The sequence below is a fragment of the Herpailurus yagouaroundi genome, unplaced genomic scaffold (assembly GCF_014898765.1).
Source record: "Herpailurus yagouaroundi ecotype Mexico unplaced genomic scaffold, PumYag 181, whole genome shotgun sequence".
NCBI lineage: Eukaryota > Metazoa > Chordata > Mammalia > Carnivora > Felidae > Herpailurus > Herpailurus yagouaroundi.
This window is the reverse complement of record NW_024412412.1, coordinates 25,726,445-25,748,095: the sequence shown is the minus strand read 5'-3', so window position 1 is coordinate 25,748,095 and position 21,651 is coordinate 25,726,445. Positions and strand designations below refer to the sequence as shown.

The following is a 21,651-nucleotide window of genomic DNA, read 5'->3' as shown; positions in this document are numbered from 1 at the left end:
TGCCTCTCAGATTAGACAGTAGAGAAATTACAGGGCAGGAGCCAGCATATGTGTCTTTATCTAGATTCTCTCACAGCATTTTCTTTACAGTGCTTGATAATACCAGGTGATTCTGTCTGGGCAGGAAAAAGCCTGGGGGTGCTAGCTAAGATGTGCGAGATCCATTTTCCTTCAGAAGAAATCAAGAGCTCACTTAGATATGTCGACAGAAGTTGCAGGATCTCAGTTTTACAAACATAACACCTGGGACTAGGTTTGGCCCAAAACACCAACAAAAAACAACTAAACTGTGGGAAATTACCATCGGTATTTCTCTAGGACCTGAAATTTCCTGAGAACCTGAGAACCCATTTAACAAGATACTGTATAATTTGCTCTTTTTTCATAAGGATTGTTTATTCTGCAAAGTGCTTCAATTATTGGAGGAAACATCTAGATAAGAAAGATGATTATCAGGGTGCCTGAGTGGCTCAGTTAGTTAAGCGTCTGACTCTTGGTTTTGGCTCAGGTCGTGATCTCACAGTTCGTGAGTTCGAGCCCCGAGTTGGGCTCTGTGCTGAAAGTTGTGGAGCTTGCTGGGGATTCTCTCTCCCTCTCTTTCTGTCCCTCCCTGGCTTGTTCTCTCTCTCTCAAGAAATAAATAAATAAACATAACAAGATTTTTTTTTTTAAATTTTTTTCAACGTTTATTTATTTTTGGGACAGAGAGAGACAGAGCATGAACGGGCAAGGGGCAGAGAGAGAGGGAGACACAGAATCAGAAACAGGCTCCAGGCTCTGAGCCATCAGCCCAGAGCCCGATGCGGGGCTCGAACTCACGGACCGCGAGATCGTGACCTGGCTGAAGTCGGACGCTTAACCGACTGCGCCACCCAGGTGCCCCAACAAGAATTTTTTTAAAGGCAAGGTGGGGTGCCTACATGGCTCAGTCAGTTAAGCATCCCTCTTGGACTCAGGTCATGATCTCGCAGTTCGTGAGTTTGAGCCCCAAGTCATGCTGTGCACTGGCAGCTCAGAGCCTGGAGCCTGCTTCGGATTCTGTGTCTCCCTCTCTCTCTGCTCCTCCTCAGCTCGCACTCTGTCTCTCTCTCCCTTTCTCTCATTCTCAAAAATAAACAAGCATGAAAAGAAAAGATGATTATCAAGTAGCAATCTAATTTTTAAGTGAGAATACTAGAACTGTAATATTACAATGAGCATTAACCTTCATAATAGTTACTCTATTTTTTTTTCAACGTTTTTATTTTATTTTTGGGACAGAGAGAGACAGAGCATGAATGGGGAAGGGGCAGAGAGAGAGGGAGACACAGAATCGGAAACAGGCTCCAGGCTCTGAGCCGTCAGCCCAGAGCCTGACGCGGGGCTCGAACTCACGGACCGCGAGATTGTGACCTGGCTGAAGCATAATAGTTACTCTAGAAGACCATACCTATATTTTAATGAAGCTGCCACTTCTCAAAATATTTCTGGACTCCTATTTTGTGAATTGCCCTTAAATCAGGTTAGGAGCCACACAAGAAAAAAACAGTCTTATTACAAGAATATTTCTTAACCTTTTAAAAGTACACATTTTTTGAAATGTGTAAAAAAAAAAAAAAAAGATCACCAGCTATTCTCTATCCTACAGCCCATATCACTGATCATATCACCCAAGAAAGTTTAAATTTAAAGTTTATTTTTTGTTGCTTATTTGGTGAAATCAAGATTTTCTTTTCCTGTTTCCCATCCGTGAATGCATTTTCAAAATACATCACCAACACGCCATCCCCAGAATTTTTATTTCCCACTGAGAATCACTGCATTATATTTTAGTAAAAACTTATTTCTAACCAAAAAAGCAGCTTAATACTCAGTGTGATTATTCCTTTTACTCAACAGCCTGCCTCTGAATGAGGCCTTTTTCAAAACTCAAATCCATTTTGAATAGGGAGAGTTTGCCACCCTAAAATAAGAGATGTCACAGACTTTGAGGGCAATTTCAGATGGATTTGTAGAGACTTTTCATGTTGATACTCAGACAAAGACAATACCTGTTTGTGTGCTCAGAATCTAATAGGTTAAGAAGTTAATCTTAACCGTCATTATATACTGATTACAGTTTTTGTAAAGAATTTTTTTAATTTTACTTATTTATTTTGAGAGAGAGAGAGAGAGAGAGAGAGAGTGCAAGTGGGGGAAGGGGCAGAGAGAGAGAGAGAGAGGTAGACACAAAGAGTCCCAACCAGGCTCGGAACCGTGAGATCATGACCTGAGCCGAAGTCAGACACTTAACCAACTGAGCCACCCAGGAGCCCCTACTAATTACAGTTTTTAAACATAGGGATGTTTTATAATACAAGTCATTATAGATTAGAAGCTATGATGTACAGCCAGTCTGATCACCAGTTTATTAGACATACAGTGTATTGATGGCAGACCTCAAAAACCAGGCACTGAAACATTCATATATGTATAACATAAATCCATAACCAAGAACTAAATATTACTATAGAAACAAGTGGTTTGTGTGTGTGTGTTTTGAAAGGTAGAGGAAGAGGAAAAAGATACATTCAAACTTACTTCAAAGACACTTTGGAAGCTGATCACTTCCAAATAAACAATGAGAAGAATTTGATCAAAAAGAGAAGTTTGCAAACTACCTTTGCCATTAATGCAGCTTGGATATTTGCTTTTATTTACTAAAAATCTGTGTCCTGTCAGTCATGTTTAAAATATTTGCGGTTTGAACAGGCATGGGTAATGATGGGATATAACTTTTTAGTGAAAGGAAAATCATAGATGTGATATTCGCTTAAGGACGAAAAAAACTACCACATCCGTCTCAGCCTAAGGAAACCGGATGCTGGTGGTGGTTGTGGGAGCGGCATTTTTGTTAGTGGGAGTGATCCCCCAACTATTTCTCATACCTTTCTCCCAACCTGTTCCTCTGAGGCACACAATGTGATTTCCTGAAGCTTCCTGTCATTTCATAAGCAAAAACACAGTTAATGAGTTACTTATGTTTTGAAAGAAGAGAAGAAAATAAGCCAAAGTGAGAGACCATGTATCTTATGAGAAATAATACTGTTAGTCCATAGGGAACCTGGGACCAGGTCTTCATATCCAGATATAGTGCTCCAGCCATATAAATGCAATGTGACATTCAGTGGTGTATCTAGGCTCATTTTTCCTCTGGTAAAGGTTACAAAACTGTTCATTTTGAGGTGCTACTGTGGGTTTCTCGTGAAACACATTTTTTGTCAATACTGGAATTAATATGAATGTTCCAGAAATTAAACAGGTAAAACAGAAGACAACATGGTATTTGGTTCAGATCCCAGCTCTCCCAGTCTCATGTTGTAGAAGTTGAACAAGTCAGCCTCTCTGAGCCTCTATAAACCATTTTTACTCAACACTATGGCCCCAAATGTGGGGTTTCCACATTAAGCAATTCTCCAACTTTCCAGACACCAAGTGGGTGTCCTACAATTTAACTTAATTATGACACTAGCTACCCAGAGATTAAGGGTTCAGTCCCACAGACCTGTCCCCTACTTTAGATGAAAGTACAAGTTGTGGCAGCCTCCCATACTTCTAACTGATTGACTAGCTACAAAATTGAGGATTTCCATACCCCTCTTCTTGGGTTCTGTAATATGCTAGAATAGCTCATGGAACTCAGGAAGGCACATTACTTACCATTACTGGCTTATAAAGAATACAACTCAGGAACAGGCACATTGAAGAGATGCACAGGCCAAGGTATATGGGAAGGGGCCTGGAGCTTCCATGCTCTTTCCAGGTGCACCACCCTCCCAGCACCTTGATGTGCTCACCAACCAGGAGGCTCTCTGACCACCCTCTCCCCCACCATAGTTTCAGGATCTTTATGGAAGTTTCATTAAATAGGCATGATTGATTAAAGCATGGCCCCTGGTGATTACCTCAATCTCCAGCCTCTCCCCTACTCCCCTCCCCTGAAATCAGAGAGTGGGGGTGAAACTTCTAACCCTGTGATCATGTCTTGGTCTTTCTGGTGACCAGCCCCCATCCTGGAACTATCTAGGGGTCCCCAACCACCATCATCTTGTTAGCATACAAAACACATTCTTATCACTCCAGGGATCCCAACAGCTTAAAACTCTTTATGTCGGGAGTCAGGGACTAAGACCAAATACTGTAACAAAAGATGCCTTTATCACCCCTGTGGCTCAGGAAATTACAAGTGTTTTAGGGCACGGTGCCAGGAACTGAGGACAAATACCAAATATGTATGTCTTATTATATCACAGCCTCTGTTTCTCTGCCTGGGAATAGGATTATGATTAATACACCACATAGTAGATAAGAGGATTCAATCTGGCACTTGTTAGCAAGCACCTGCGACTGACAGAGTTCTCCTTTGGTGGCAATTACCTTATTTTTCCCTGTTCAACAAAGACACAGTAGCCACTCCCTTTGTGCCAATCTCTGAGCTGGCCACTCGGAGTGATACCGAAAAGGGAGCAGACAGGTTGCAGTCTGACAAACACTGCAACAGAGCTGTGTGGGCCCCTTAAGGGGATAATTCTTCACCACAGTAGAAACTTAGTTTGTAGAGTGGCTGGGCATTTATTGTTTAAGTGTGTCAAGTAGCAGAGTGTCTCGAATGTCAATGATTAGCTTACTTCCACTCAGAATTTAGAGACCCACTTCATGTATTTGTTTAGAGATCAAGGCCTGTGATACCAAGAATGGAAATTGAACACAGTTCTCCTGTGCTAACCCTTTGAGGCTAGTCGGAACTAACGTCTGCCTAGTCTTTTAAAATGAGCTGTTTTATATACCTCAGCGAACAAATAAAATAAGAAAGAAACTTCTACCAGAACACTGGCAGAAAAGCATTATTCAAATGAAGTCAAATATTTTTAAAGCGCTTTATGAACGGTATGGTACTCTACAAATGTTTGGCAAGCTTCCACCTACACATTTTATTACCTTTGTTATTTTAGCATGAGTTATAATCGAAGGTTTTAAGATTGTAAGAACATAAGTCCTCCACCTGCACTGAGGATGTTTGAGAGGGAACAGTGAATGTGTGTGCACGTGAACACACATACACTAAGGGCTGAGAAGAGAAAGGGGTCATGAGGCTCCCACAGACTGTTGTTATCTTAAAATATTTAAAATATTGTTCTGTTTTGAAATGCTAGGGTTTTTTTTTTTTCCAATTAAGTATGGAAGTTGCTTCCGATGAGCAATAGCATACCTTTCATGGTAGAAATTTTATAGAAAAGTGTTAAGAAGCTGATGAAAACTAAGTGTAGCCTCTGTGTTCCTGGCATTCCAAACTATGACCTTGAACTGAAACAAGTTACTGTCTTCATACACCCAAGACATTAATGCACGAGCCCCTCCCCCAGGTTTAGTTACTGGAATATGGTCCCCTCCTCCCCAGCACCCACATACATCCTCATCCCATGCCTCCCAGCCAGTGTGAGGTGTCTCAAGGTGCAAAACGTATGTTCTCAGGGACAAGTCTGGTTTTGCTTATTTCTTATTTCTTGGCCTGTGGCCTTTACTGCTGCTGCCCCGGGTCTGGCACTGGTCTCGAGGCAGCCAGTTAGCCCGCTGCCTGTCTGTCTGTCCCCAGAGCCATGGAGGGAGCCACTGTGATCCAGAAGGCCAAGTTGGCAGAGCAGGCCAGGGCCATGACAACATGGCAGCCTTCATGAAAAGCGCCATGGAAAAGGGGAGGAGCTATCCTGTGAAGACTGAAACCGGCTCTCAGTGGCCTGCAAGGGTGTGGTGGGTGATCAGAGCGCTGCCCGGAGGGATCTGCCCAGTGCTGAGCAGAAAAGTGATGAAGCGGGCTAACAAGAGAAGGGCAGGGAGGTCCAAGTGTCCTGGGAGAAGGTGGAGACCGAGCTCCAGGAGGTGTGTGACATTGCGGAGGACCTGCTGGACACCACCTCATCAAGGACACTGGTGATGCTGAAAGCAGGCTCTTCCACCCAAAAATGAAGGGTGACTGCCCCACTATCTGGCAGAGGTGGCCACCAGTGATAACTAAAAACATTTCAGCATCTCTGCTCTGTGGGCCTCCCGGGAGGCCATAGACATCAGCAAGGAGATACTGCACACCAACCCCATCCACCCGAGCCTGGCCCTGAACTGTTCTGTCTTCCTCTATGAGATCTCCAACAGCCCAGAGGAGACGGTCTCACTGGCCAAGAGCACCTTGGATGAGGCCATGGTTGACCTACACATCCTCACCAAGGACTCCTACAAAGACAGCACCTTCATCATGCAGTGGCTGCAAGACAAGCTGACGCTGGGGGCGCCGACAACATCAGGGAAGTGGGGGTGAGGCTCTTGAGGAGCCCCACGTTGAGCTGCCCCTGCTCCCTCCCACAGAGGGGACCCGGATGGGGTGGGAGACCCCCACCTGTGAACCACTTCACTGCTCACCTCCTTGACTCTCTCCTGCCCCTGTTGCTTCCGGATCTTAGGAATTGAGGAGTGTCCCACCCCTGTGGTTGAGAACTGGACTATGTGTGTGGGAGAGGCTGGAGATGAGTGTGTGTGTGTGTGTCCAAGAATCAGAATGTGAGGGAAAGCATGCCTGTTGGCATGTGACCATGTTTCCCCCCAATAAAGTTCCCCTGTGACAAAAAAAAATACAGCTCTTCTAGGCCAACCATCTCTGTAGGCTACAGGAAGATGGTTCTCCTTAATTCCCTATAGTACATCTATACATGGTATCTAGTTCACTGGAGGCCAGGCTCTTAATAAGGCTTAACAGACGACTTGGTCACAAGCTAAGTGAAACAACAGCTTGTAGAATTTTACACTATTGGCATTTTAGGCTCAGACCCAACCTCCACACCTTGGCTTGGGTGCCATACACCTTCCCATACCTCAGAGCCCAGGCCCAGCTCAGTTCCCAGAAAAAAAGAACAATCTCACCTGGCCAGTCCCAAATCCACCCTTTTCCTGTCCCAGGAAGAGTGACCATTGTTTCTCCTCTTTGGGGGAACACCCACCCCTTCTTCCAGAGCATGGCAAGGCAATCACCGGAGCCATGGGCACTCTCCCGGGGGCCAGCACAGGTCACCTTAAATAACAGCTCATCCAGGCGACAACACAGGCTAGGCTGCAGGGACCCCAGGCCCAGCCATTCCTTTTCTTATTCCTTCCAGCCCCAAATGAACAGAGGTTCAGGTAAGCTTGTTTTTCCTGATGAAGCTGGTTCTTGCTCCTTACTTTTTAAAAGCAAATGTTTAGACAACAAAGTTAACATACCTCCAATGAACAAAAGTAATATTCTGGAAAGTTTTGGGGGACACCGTTTTCTATCTTTTTATAATAGATATATCTATTCCCCATTGAATATCTGCTCACCTTTGCCAAGCACCTAATAGCATCACCTGAAGCATCAGTCCCTGGATTCCTTCTCTAGAGTCCAGTGTCCCTTTGACAAGGGGCAGTCATTTGTTTTATAACTAACATGTTGAAAGGTCCTACTGAACAGTCCTCCCACCACAGGGGAGACTCCACCCCAAAGAGAGCTTCCATTCCTCAAAGTGACTGTTTTGCACATCAAAAGATGGAGCCCAGTGTCTTAGTAAGTGTTAAGATTTTCATCTTTTCAACTTTTTTACTCAATCATACAACTCTAGAGCATGCTCCTACAAAGTCCTCGACGTTTTGTGGCAGTGTTAGAAATAAGCATCCCCCACTGGGGACAAACTTAGACAACCATGGGGTAGACGGTCATCCAAAGAGTCAGGCAAGATTAAGTCGGAAAGGGTTACAAAGCATTAATGCCCTTAAGGAAGCGAATCCATTTGTGAATTTGCTAATGCCAGCAAGTCCTCTTTCCCATCACCATCCCCAAAGATAAGAGCAACAACCAACCATTGCCTTTTCATCCTTTATGGGCATAATTTTACACATGCAACTTCATTAGCTGTTTGGATAATGCGGTGGGTGCAAAAAATAAAGCCCATAAAACAACAATATAGTAGATCCCTTGAAAGTGTAGAGCAACTTAATTGTTGTTTTCAGCAAACCCAGAATGACAAAGGGGATTATAATTTAAGTTGTACTGATGGCATATGTGTTAGACAAAAGCTAGTAGTTGACTTTGGTGGTTATTATCCTCCCCTGCAGTTTAAATTACTTTCTCTCTAGGAGCAAAAGAGCAGTAAGAAAAAAAAAAATTCTCACCTTATGTAAATGCAGTTCTCCAAATAGATTCGTTTTGCAGACTCTGGAACCGCTGAGGGAGATGTGGTTACACCAATCTAAAGAATCCTAGAATTTTAGAGATGTGGCCATAAATGTCACAACCCAATTTCCTTGGTTCGTGCTTCCTAAGCTGACACGCATATGCCTCGGTTATGCAGGGAGACACCAGGGATGCCCCAAGGGAACTCCAAGATAAAGAGTGACAGTTATAAGTCCTAACACAAGGGAGGCACTGGGAAAATACTTGTTGGATTAATAAATCTCTGTGGTTTATCAGTTTTGCTGGTTGTTAAGTAATTTAAAACATTATTTTAATATTAAAATAAATCTGTACCAAGCATGAACATGAATGTAGGCAGATTTTAAAAAATCATCTGGGCAGTGAGGGATCCCAGGGATGGGATGCAGAAAGTAAATGTGTGACAAATTCACTGAGGGTATGTGTGCTGGGGGTGGGGCGGGGACGATGGGGGGTGGCACTGACCTTAGTAACTTTGGAAATGAGTGGCATCTGTAAGACCAAACACAAAGGAATCTGTACGTAAGCTTTGTGCTTTAGTTGATAAAGTTGTTTTCCATAGGAGTGCAGATTACCAAGAGTTACTGCTAAACATAGTGGAAATGAACAAGTAAGTGAATGGATAACCAATGATGGGAATCAGCTTTCTCACTGTCGGAAGGAGAGTTGACAGATAAGCAAAGGGAGAAGGCTAGAATGATCCCTGTGTTAGTGGATTCACATTCACATTCACATGGAAACACTGTATGAACTTATGTTTAGCTGAATATAGGTATAGATGTATCTGGATGTACTTCTGGTACATATGTATGTGTAAATATTTATAGACGTGTACAGATAGGAGTTAGAACATGCACATATATTTCCTTGCTCTGTCAGCTGAGAGGACCTAGAAGCCAGCACACCTAGAACTCAAATCTTGGTTTCTTATAGTATTCTCCAGTAAAAGGAACCAGGACTCCTTGGATAAATGGCTGATTCTAGGACCAGGGCAGGAAACACACAAGATGAACCTGGAGTATTTTATAGTGCCAGAAAGTTCAAAAAAAAAAAACCCCAAAAAACAAAAAAAAAAAATCTAGAGAAAAAGGAAACCCCCAAACAAAACCCCACAACGATAGGGGTATGTCAAAGGGACACAGGAACCAACTGAAAGAACTCCTAATTGAAGCCAAAATTAGAACAATTTGAGCAACAAAATAAAGTAGAATTGGATTATAATCTAAAGTAAAAAGAAACAACATATCCATAAGTTTATGCTACTATAAATAAATGATTGAATAAATAAATTGGAAAAAGACAAATCTCAATAATTCCAAATAATTTCTTTTTTTCTTTTTTCTTTTTTTATTCAAAAACACTTTTTTAATGTTTATTTATTTTTGAGAGAGAGAGAGTCAGAGCCTGAGCAGGGGAGGGGCAGAGAGAGGGAGACACAGAATCTGAAGCAGGCTCCAGGCTCTGAGCTATCAGCGCAGAGTCTGATGCGGGGCTTGAACCCATGAACCATGAGATTGTGACCTGAGCTGGGGTTGGATGCTTAACCCGCTGACCCACCCAGGCGCCCCCCAAATAATTTCTGTACTCTGCCTTCACGGAGGTGGAGCTTGAGTGTCCACTTCTCAAATATGGGTTGTGCTTAAGTGACTTCCTTCCAGAGGGTATAGTATGGAAAAGAGTGGAGAAGTGTAACTTTGCGGTGGGGAAAACTGATAAACAGCACCTCAGCCTGGAGAGCAAGGTCAACAGCAACAATGATAATATTGATTAGTATGTTCTCTGGATATGATGTGATGGGAGGTGCCCTTTATCTGTGGTCTTCCTACCAGAAACCCATAACCCCAGTCTAACCATGAGGAAAACATCAGACAGACCCCAACTGAGGGAAGTTCTATTAAATATCTGACCACCAGTCCTCAAAATGATCAAAGGAAGGTCTGAGGAACTGTTAAAGTCCGCAAGAGCCTAAGAAAATTTGACAACTAAATATCACAGGGTATCCTGGACAGAATCCCAGAACAGAAATGGGTATTAGGTAAAAATTAAGGAAATCTGAGTAAACTACATTATTATTAGTTAACAATAATGTATCCATATTGGTTCATTAATTATAACAAATGAACTTGCTAATGTAATGCTAATAATAAGGGAAATTGGGTACAGGGTGTATGGGAACTCTACTGTTGTTGCAAGTTTTCTCATCTAAAACTGTTCTCAAATAAAAAAAAATATATTAAAAAAAAAAGTCTAAATAGGTCATGGGGTAAAAAGCCAAGTATGAGGAATCTTTAAAGAAATAGGTTGAAGTCAGGCAGAGTAAAGACTATGCCAGAACATCAGGTCCTTTCCTTTGAATCTTTGCCTCCGTTAGGGGTACCATGGTAGCAAGGTTTATGGTGTATAGAACACTACCTTAAACTTTGGACTTTACCTAAGATAACTCCAAGGAAACCCCAAGGATTTACAACTTCTTGTTTAAGGAGTAGAACAAAGACGAAGACTGGGAGTCCTCTAATGATTAACCAACATATGTACATTATCCATGTTAAAAAAGAAAAGAAAAAACTCCATTGACAAAGAATTCAATCAACCACTCATCAGTAAGACTTACTACAATAGTTTGTTTTCATAATATATAAGTATAATACATAAGGCTGATTTCTTTTTTTTTTCTTAATTTCTTTTTTAAATTTATATCCAAGTTAGTTAGCATATAGTGCAGCAATGATTTCAGGAGCAGATCCCTTAATGCCCCTTACCCATCCCCTCTTCCCCCTTAGCCCATCCCCCCTCCCACAACCCCTCTAGTAACTCCCTGTTTGTTCTCCATATTTAGGAGTCCCTTATGTTTTGTCCCCCTCCTTGTTTTCATATTATTTTTGCTTCCCTTCCCTTATGTTCCTCTGTTCTGGGTCTTAAAGTCCTCATATGAGTGAAGTCATATGATATTTCTCTTTCTCTGACTGACTAATTTTGCTTAGCATAATACCCTCCAGTTCCATCCACATAGTTGCAAATGGCAAAATTTCATTCTTTTTGATTGCTGAGTAATGCTCCACTGTATATATATACCACATCTTCTTTATCCATTCATCCATCGATGGACATTTGGGCTCTTTCCATACTTTGGCTATTGTTGATAGTGCTGCTATAAACATTGGGGTACACGTGCCCCTTTGAAACAGCATACCTGTATCCCTTGGATAAATGCTTAGTACTGCAATTGCTGGGTCATAGGGCAGTTCTATTTTTAATATTTTTAGGAACTTCCATACTGTTTTCCAGAGTGGCTGCACCAGTTTGGATTCCTACTAGCAGTGCAAAAGAGATCCTCTTTCTCTGCATCCTCGCCAACATCTGTTGTTGCCTGAGTTGTTCATGTTAGCCATTCTGACCAGTGTGAGGTGGTATCTCATTGTGGTTTTGATTTGTATTTCCCTGATGATGAGTGATGTTGAGCATTTTTTCATGTGTCAGTTGGCCATCTGGATGTCTTCTTTGGAAAAGTGTCTGTTCATGTCTTTTGCCCATTTCTTCACTGGATTGTTTATTTTTTGGGTGTTGAGTCTGATAAGTTCTTTATAGATTTTGGATACTAACCCTTTATCTGATATGTAGTTTGCAAATATCTTCTTCCATTCCATCGGTTGCCTTTTAGTTTTGCTGACTGTTTCCTTCACTGTGCAGAAGCTTTTTATTTTGATGAGGTCCCAATAGTTCATTTTTGCTTTTGTTTCCCTTAAGGCTGTTTTCTTTGTTCACTTTTAAAACCCTTTGGAAGTTTGTAGTGACTAATATTTATGCAAATAATCCACTTGGCCTCCTGTAAGCAATCTCTCTCTTTTTGCCTGTTAACTCTTCACAAAGCTCCTACCCTAGGTAATTCTTGAGATTGAAAAATCTCATCAGTTTAGTTTATATTTAGTACTTGAAAGCCTTTTAAAAGGTATTGTGTTTATTTTTCATTACAAAAGGCCCATAGTACCTGTTAAATTATAATTTGTGTTTAAATTTATTTTTTAATGTTTATTTTTGAGAGAGAGAGAGGTACAGCATGAGCAGGGTGGGAGCATAGAGAGAGGGAGACACAGAATCCAAAGCAGGCTCCAGGCACAGAGCCCAAAGCTGGGCTTGAGCTCATACACTGCAAGATCATGACTCAAGCCAAAGTTAGATGCTTAACTGACTGAGCCACCCAGGCACCCCTATAGCTTGTGTTTTAATTCTGAGTAAATTATACTTGGTTCTTAATAAAATGGCTCCTCAAACTAAATACATGTTTTACTTTGACCAATACCTTTTAAAATTTTTTTTTTCAACGTTTATTTGTTTTTGGGACAGAGAGAGACAGAGCATGAACGGGGGAGGGGCAGAGAGAGAGGAAGACACAGAATCGGAAACAGGCTCCAGGCTCCGAGCCATCAGCCCAGAGCCTGACGCGGGGCTCGAACTCCCGGACGGAGAGATCGTGACCTGGCTGAAGTCGGACGCTTAACCGACTGCGCCACCCAGGCGCCCCAAGACCAATACCTTTTTAAACATTATATGTGAACTTTTGCCTCTCTCTTCTTCACTCCCTCCCTGCCTCCATCCCTTCATCCCTCCCTTCTTTCCTTCTTCTTCCCTCCCTCCCTCCCTTCCTCCCTTCGTTCCTTCCTCCAAAATGCTTATTGAGCATCTAGTCTGGCCAGGATTCGGGAAAACATTTTAAATAATATATGGTTGACATCAGGGAGCTCACAGGGAAGCAGACAATGGGAAGATAATTAACCCTCATTGTATGAACATTAGGTTTGAGGTGTTCAAAGGATGCTTATGATGGCCACGCAGGACAGAAGGCTGTTACTCAGAGGGCGGGCAAAGTCCTCATGGTGTGATCCCCTCTCTCATCCAACACTGGTCTCCAGCTTTCAGGGGATTACTTCCTTTGCCCTGAGGTACATCTGCTATCTGATCATTTCAATCAATTGACTAATGCATCAGCTGTAATAGAATCAGCTAAGCCCTCTTTCTTATCTTGTCCCAGCTTTTCTTTGTAATACCTCCTAGAAGTAAAACACAAGGTATTTGTGATAAATCCTGGAAGGAACAGTGAAATTCTTTGTGGCCTCTGGCCCTCTCCACATTAAATATATAAAACAGAAGGTGTTTAGAAAAGTGATCAAATTTAAGTGCTTACTGTATTATTTAGCCAAATATTTGAGTGGGAAGCCAGATTTCTTCAAGAGTTTACTTAAAATGTTTGTGAAAAAATTTTTTTAATATTTCTTTAAAACTTTCTTCTCTGATAACATTGTGGTCTTCCTAAGCTGTAAGTGATTAGAAATGCCTGGTTTTTACATCAACCCGAACTGATAAATAGCTATCAAGCCATAATCTAATAGTGCTGGTCTCATGACGGACTTGGAAAAACAATGTCCCCATTGTAATACGGCAAGGGGCAAAATGAGAGCCTGTCGGAAAGGGTCTTAGTGTCATGCTTTTGCTCCAAAATGTGCTGAATATCATGGACTCATGTCACAACACTGTGTAAGGCAGTGCCCATGTCACTACACAAAACTGTATTATGTAGACCTGATGAGGGCTACCAGCAAATCTTAACACTGACATGTGAGCTCTGAAATTATTAATCTTCTAAACATCAAACTTAGCAGCAAACTTTCTAAAGTTTTTATTCAGGAAGTGTTTTATTAAAATTTGTATTTCTTATTTAATGCAGGAAAAAGACATTTCTAAGTGTATGCACATTAGAGGGAAAAATTATATACATGGAAATTATACATGCCCCACTGGGCGCTGTCTCGTGTGAAATCAGATCCCGCAGAAACTGTGCTAACATGAATTTTAATCGAAGATGTTTATGAAACCACCAGACATCTGAACTCTCTTTTCTGGAGCCAAAGATTTCTGGAAAGAAGCTGTTACTTATACTTAGTATCATACCTTGAATAAATCGTGGGTGTGAGCGTGCGTGCAGTTTTGATTTGTCAACAATAGTTTCGCTAAATAAGGAAAGTCCTAAGGGCAGTTCTTTGATTAAATGCACCACTGGTAGATCTTATGTCTCATCTAATCCAGATAAAGGGAATTCCGGGGTGCCTGGGTGGCTCAGTCTGTTAAGCGTTTGACTCTTGGGTTGGAGCCCTGCCATCAGGCTCTGAACTATTGCGTGGGCTCACATGCTCTTTATCAATCTCTCTCTTAAAAATTAATAAATAAACTTTTTAAAAAATGGGGCGGGGGAGGGGATTCCGTGGTGATAGCTACAACTGGCACCACCCAGGGCGAGCCTACCCTGCAAGGCATGTGGAGGAAAAAAGCTGCCTATGTGTTTTCTACCACAAGGCACTGTTTCCGGAAGGCACAGACAGAGAAGTTAGAGCTTAACTGAGGTCAGAGGTCAGAAGGCATTTTGTCAATTTCAAAGATGGCTTCCTCGATCTTTCCCTGGTAGCATCCACACTGTGGCAGCAAGCAGTGGGGTGAAGCAGGAGCTCGCTCAAAGGTAAGGGTCTCCAAAACAAATGAGGTGGTGCATACTTCGGTCCAGACTCTTCCCTGCCCTTCCATGTGGTTTCACTTTCTGGGAACAGCTATTACTCATTCTATGAGATCCTGATCAGATACCATCTCTCCTGGGAAATATCCCTTGTGCCGTAATAGCTAGCTCTTCCCATCCCCCTCCCCCATGTTCCTATGACGTCTTACAGCAGGCACCACCCTTGGGCACCCCCCCCCACCTTTTTTATGGTGTCATTACTCTAGTGGTACGTGACTAACCTCATCACTGCCTGGACATTTGTCCAGGAAACAAATCTACAGAGCACGTGAAAACAGTGATAATGAGGGGTGATGAGAAATTGTTGGAGAGGAGAAGGAGGTGCAATACTGAATGCAACCTGCTGTGAGATCATCAGTGTGGATTCTGCACAAAAGGAAAAAGCCAAGGCAAATATAGTCTCAGATTGGAACAGGAGAGTCATAGAATGAAGACAGGGCTAACTCTGGTCTCTTGGAAGCAATGGAAGAATGGCAAACCACAAAAACCTCTCAACTGGTGTGCCTGAAATGTGTGTGTATACAGTGTGTGGATGTGTATCTATGCATACAGCATAAACACTGTTATGTAAACAAGGGTACCAGCCACACTAGATGTGTTTCTTGTGCTTTGGAGAGTAATTTTCTTGGCATGCCATGACTTGCACTAATTCAAAAGAGATAATCCCAGAAGAATCACTGACTTCGTAGTTCCCAAACCCAGATAATGTTCCAAGTTTTTTTTTTATGACAGTTTAAAACTTTATTAAGAGAATCTTAATAGTCAAGTAGCTAACATAAGAACATTTTGCAGAGTTTCAGCTTGTCTTTGTTTAAAACCGGATTGTCCTTTTCCTGAGTAATTCGGTTAAACTCTCTCAAGTTTTAAAGTAATTATTTGTGTCCTTCTCTTAAAGGTGGTTGGGCCATATGACTAATTCCCAAACTAGTAAAAAATGAGATCCTTGAGAAGTCTGTTACTCATGATACTGGCATTCATAATAGATCCAAAAGGATACTAGTCCAGAAGGACTGATGTATAACTCTTTGGTTTTTAAAATGCCTGTTCTGCAGTTTTTTAGGGAGCAATAATATATAGCAGGTAAATGATTTTGTTCTGGATCAGACTTGGACTTGAATTTTTACGCTACCCCTAACTACCTGTGTATGTTACTTTACCTTCTAAGCTTTTATTTCCTTATCAATAATACAAGTTAACAATGGTACTTATTTCATTGGTTGTTGCTAGGATGAAATAAAATAATACGTGTCAAGCACAGAGCACCACTGCTCAATAATGTTATCTAGTTCATGCCTTTACATTGTCCTACAAAAGGCCACAATCACCAGCAAGAAAGCCAAACACTGCCTAGCCTGCCTGCCTGTGAACTATGAGTGGAGTTGCACTCCACAGGGTGATCCCAACGATTGTAAAGTTCAGCTCTCTAGATTTCTGCTCCCTGACGGTCTCTTTCAGGGTCTCAAGAGGTTCAAGAGATAGATTCAATAGCACCTTGGCTACTTAATAATAATCACTTTTAAAAATAAAAATTCAGGTAACTTCCTTTAAGCAGATCCTTTAAGAGGAAAGGAAACTGAGACCATCTTACATGTTTTTAAACCAATTTAATTTTGTCATTCCCGCGTGCTTGCTCACATTTTTGTTCTCCTCCTGGTAACAAGCTCCCTTGTCTTTGATTTTCCAGTGATCGGCACATTGCTGGCATGCACCAAGCCCTTACCAAAATTTTTTTGGAAGAAATATTGACAGCTGGATGGAATGAGCTGAGGAACCAATATAAGATAAACATATATGCCCATGACTCTCAGGGTATTTTCTTGGGACCATGATTTCCCGCCCTTCTATCCAGACCCTTCCAGGGATAAGACTATTACCAAGGCAGAGAATCATTTTCTCTAGTTTCTTTTCATTGAGGAATTAAAGCCGATGTAGATCTCATTCGGTACACTCAGTTGAGCGAGGACTATAACTAGATCCTTCTATCACCCAACTGAAATTTTGTTTCATGCCCCATTGTTGTGTCTAGGACACTGTGGAGTCTGGGATTCATCTAGTCCTTGGACATTGCCCATCTGGGCCGGCATCCCGGAGAGGCCCTCGTCATCAGGCACACCGGTATCCTCACTGGTACCTGAAAAGTTCCTTCCAATGCAACGCTCCTTCTGCTCTGTCCCAGAATTGGCTGTGTCCTCAGTCTTCCACTGTTTTCCCTTCCTTGAGGCAGTAGACAGAAATGTCCTAGGTGATTTATGAAGGAAGGACAAGGCAGGTACATAGAAATGTGTAAACGCACCAACAAAACTACTTGATATTTCAAAATTACTCTGCCACATAGATCGTTCAAATTAAGATGAATTGGACAAGGGGAGCACATACCCGTGTGCAAATAGCCTGCCTGGCTCCCAGGTACGGGATTGTTGCCGAAGGGGAGGAGACATTGGTAAATAGACTGGGCTTGTATAAGAAGCAAACAAAACAACAAAGTGATGCATTTAGAGCTATCCAAAAATAGAAATAGCTGCTTCAGTAGCCGTTGGTTTCCTGGACAGAAAATATTTAGCTGAGGCTCAGTGCTCGTTTAAGCGGATGCTAGGGAAGAGATAAACGGCTTGAGAGAGGGTTGGAATAAATTGTCTAATGTTTTCCCAACTGTGGAAGTTTTGTGATTCTTTAGGAGTTTTTGTGCATGTGTGCACATGTGTGCATGTATATGGGCATGTGTGTCTTGCTTTCAGTTTGATGTTGTGGTGACAAGTCCCCCAAGTCTGTGCTATTGCCTTATTGTGTGACCTCAGGTGACATTCTTCACCTCTCTGCCTGTTTCTTTACCTATAAAATTGGGATAATAATGTTCACTGTGTGTTTGTTTGGTGGATTGAATTTAGGTAAAACTCTGCATTGTAAGTACTTGATAACAAGTAGATAAATCTTGATAGAAAGGCTTACCTAGATGTAACTGTTCGGTCATCCCAAAACTTGTGAACACTGCCATATTCAAGGCTTCTAGAAACAGTACATTTCTTTGCAAACCTGGGCCATTTTTTAAAGAAGTGCCACTTGGACTCAGATATTAATTATAATGATGATTGCAGCTGGGTTCCCAGAGCCCTTGTGCCTTCACATTTCCACAAGGGGAGTAGACTTGCCTCCCAGATGAGGAAACTGAACCCAGCTGATGATTGACAGAGCCTTCATTTGAGGTCAGATAATTGGCTCCAGAGCCTCTGTCATCAACCACTGCACTCAGTCTGCCACTGACCTGTGGTGTGTGTTAGTCAAGGTTCTCCAGAGAAACAGAACCAACAGGGTGTGTGTGTGTGTGTGTGTGTGTGTGTGTGTGTGTGTGTGTGTGTGGAAAGAGAAGGGGTTGGGAGAGAGATTTTAAGGGATTGGCCCCTGTAATTGTGGAAGTATGATAAATCGAAAATCTGCATGGCAGGCTGGAGACTCAGGGGCAAAGTTGCAGTTCAAATCCAGAGGCAGTCGGCTGGCAGAATTTCTTCTTGTTCCTGAGGTCAAGACTGTGTTCTATTCAGGCCTCAACTGACTGGACAGGGCCCACCGGCATTATGGAAGTAATACACTCTACTCACAGTCCACAAATTTAAATGTTAATCTCATTCAAAAAATATTTTCAGCAGAAACATCCCGAATAATGTTTGACCAAATATCTGGGTAACCCATGGCCCAGCCAAGTTGACACATGAAATTAACCGCCACATTGTGGTTCTCCACAAAAATTCTTTCTACTTCCTCCCTAGTTTCCCCTGTCCTGGCAATCAGGTTGATTCTGGCAAGCGGGTTGATTCTGAACACAACTTTTGAGATTCTAAGATAAAAAGTGCTGTATTAAGACGTAAGTTTTCTACTTCCTTCTTCTCCACTCCCTAACCCCTTTTTCTCTCCCCCCCCCCCTTTCTGGGAAAAGAAGGAGGTTAGAGAGAGAGGGAAGTTTCAACAGGGATAGTTTTGCAACATGATACCACAGTACCACGGCATGTTGTAACACTATGATGCCTGAGGCGAATGAATCTAAAACACAAATTCCATTTTAAGTGCATTCGCTATATGATAAATCAGCATTTAACACATCTTGGCAATTTGATGTCTTTATAGGTACTGCTCTTCTTCCTTCTCAGGTATGAAATTTTCAATATGTAACAGAGTTTGAAGAATTAAAGTTGAGCCCCTAGTTTCCTATGGAGGAACTTGACAATCCGTTCACATACAATTATTGACATCATGGCCTTATTGCAAAAGGGACTGCTGGACCTTGGGCAGCTATAATGGCCGCCTTCTCAGTCCCTTTGGCCAGCAGTACATTTGCCTGTTCAGATAGGGATAAGAGGTAGTGCTCTGCTCTCCAAGTGGAAAGTCATAGGCCTTGAATGGCAAGTACAGAAAGAAGGCTGCCTGTTGAAACATTTGTGACAAGTTCCCATGGCCAGCCTGCCCTGGTTATGATCATATTTTGGAACAAATGCTTCAGCTGAAAAGGCAAAAGATAATTTCTTTTTTAAAAATTTTTCTTTTAATGTTTAATTTTTGAGAGAGAGGGAGAGAGAGAGAGAGACAGAGCATGAGCAGCAGAGGGGCAGAGAGAGAGGGAGACACAGAATCCGAGGCAGACTCCAGGCTCCAGCTGTCAGGACAGAGCCTGCCGTCGGGTAGAACTCACAAACCATGAGATCATGCATGACCTGAGCCGAAGTTAGCTGCTTAACCAACTGAGCCACCCAGGCACCCTAAAAGATAATTTCTTAGTATCAAATCAGACCGAAAGTATAGTTGCTAATTGTTACATGAGTAAGTTATGGTAAGTTACTAAAAAACAATATTGACCTAACTGGCAAAAAAAAAAAAAAAAAAAAAAAAAACCTTTTGAAATCAATTTCCATTCAAAATCACCAAAATGCACAAATTAATCAAATATCCATCTCCTGGTGGATGGGTAAACAAATTTTCGAATATCCATGTCATGGAATACTACTTAGAAGTAAAAAACAAACAAACAAACAAACAAATTGCTACTACATGGAGCTACACGGATATATCTCAAAAGCCTTACACTAAGTGAAAGAAGCCAGACACAAAATGCTATGTGGTGTATGATTCTCCTAATATGATATTCCAGAGAAGGCAAAACTAGAGGGAAGATGAGCGATTGCCAGGGGCTAGAGATGGCAGGAAGGGGTTGACTCCAAAGGGGTATGAAGAAACTTTTTGGGGTGATGAAAGTATTCTGTATCCTGATTGTGGTGGTGGTCACAAGACTGCAGGTGTTTGCCAAGATTCATAGATCTGCAATACCTAAAAAGGGTGAATTTACTATATAGAAATTACGCCTCACTAAATGTGACTTCCGAGAAAGAGGTGTATGATCGTGCAAGTGTCCGGAGAGAGAGAAAGACCACGATTCCTGGAAAATGAAGAAGGGCAATTCTGAAAGCCTTACTGACCCTGCATGCTCTCCCAGACCTCAGGTGAGCAGAAAGGAGAAGGAAGGGAAGCAGCAGAGGGCAAGCCCTGTTCTCCACCCAATTCTCAATACTTCTGCCGAGTTTGCCAGTGCCTGGGTTTATTTATCAAACCCTCTCCCTATCTATTTGAAGGTTGAAAACATCAAGTCAGTGTTAACCTTGCTGCACGAAGATGCTGCAGGCATGGTCCCCCAGGAAGAGGAGCCTCATTCTCATTCCGGCTTCAGAAGGGCACTAAAAGCACGTCAACCGAGTGAGTTTGGTTGCCCTCTTTCTATGCCTGGACTGCAACTCAAGAAGGTAGAGTGGAGAGGCAAATAATAAATTAAATAAAATGAATGAATGAATGAATGAATGAATGAATGAATGAATAAATAAGGCGTGTTTCTCATTTGCCTTGAAAAGCTACAAAAGTCAGGGGCACTGCTCCTAAGTTAGCAAAGGAGCTTCGGGGACAGCGATGTGTCACTTTAAGTGCCAGCCCAAGTTACAATTGGATTACAAGGCAGGCACTGTTAGCAGAAACAGTATGGTTAAATCCCAGTTACTGTAAGAAGGTGAAGGGAAGTGAAATAAGAGGTTTGACCGGTGGGAAGGGGGCGTCAAAAGAAATATAAGAGCATCTAGGTCTTTCCGATGGAAGGGAACACCTCAAATTGCATCACCGGTAGCTAGAGCTACTGAATTACCTCCGGAATATAATTTAAACATTTCCTTTCCCGGTGCCAAGCATGCCCCTCATTGGCTCGGAGTTTTGCATCTGCTTTTTTCTCTGCAAAATGGGGTCTTCCCACAGGGGAATGTGTCTAAGTCATTCGAGCAGCTCTGACCTACTGTTGCCTTCATCGTGAGTGTAGTCTGTACTTTGCTTTGAGGTCCTGGGAACAATACCATTCATCATGATCACCAAGCTGTTTATCACCCCAGTCTGTACTTTGTGTAAGTGGTAAATTACTGCCTTTTCTAAGCGGTGTGCTCTTTTCTTCCTCCAAATGAGACCAGCTACCTGAGTGAATGGGACAGTGAGCATGTGAGCACTGTGTGAGGCACTGAGCGAGAGGTAGGGAGAGGATTCCTTTTACAGAGGAATCCATTACAGCCAGTAAGAGTGCTACTGTTACCAGATAAACCTAACTTCCAAGGCACAATCTGCTTGTCCTGTCTCTCTCTCCTCTGCTGTTTCCCTATAACCTAGCTCTACACTAATGTCTTCTGACCCCCACCAGCAACCTTCCGAGTAGAGAGCTATAAGGTGAAAAAGAATATATATTCTTCGTAATGTCTGGAACTTAACTTTCTATGTTCATGCTATGCTAGGTGCTTTCTATGTGTTCTTTCATTTACTATTAATCACATCCCACGAGGAAGGTACTATCAGCACT

General features: G+C 42.2%; 1 long non-coding RNA gene and 1 pseudogene across 1 annotated transcript in view; both read left to right on the top strand.

Moving 5' to 3' along the window:
* Window positions 1-20,660, top strand: part of LOC121039767 (uncharacterized) — a 40,058-nt gene extending 19,398 nt beyond the window's left edge. Inside the window, exon 3 of the long non-coding RNA XR_005794976.1 lies at window positions 20,402-20,660. This is a non-coding gene — a long non-coding RNA (uncharacterized LOC121039767). The remainder of the gene's footprint in view (window positions 1-20,401) is intronic.
* LOC121039766 (14-3-3 protein sigma-like) lies at window positions 5,616-6,601 on the top strand (annotated as a pseudogene).
* Window positions 20,661-21,651: the final 991 nt, after the last annotated feature.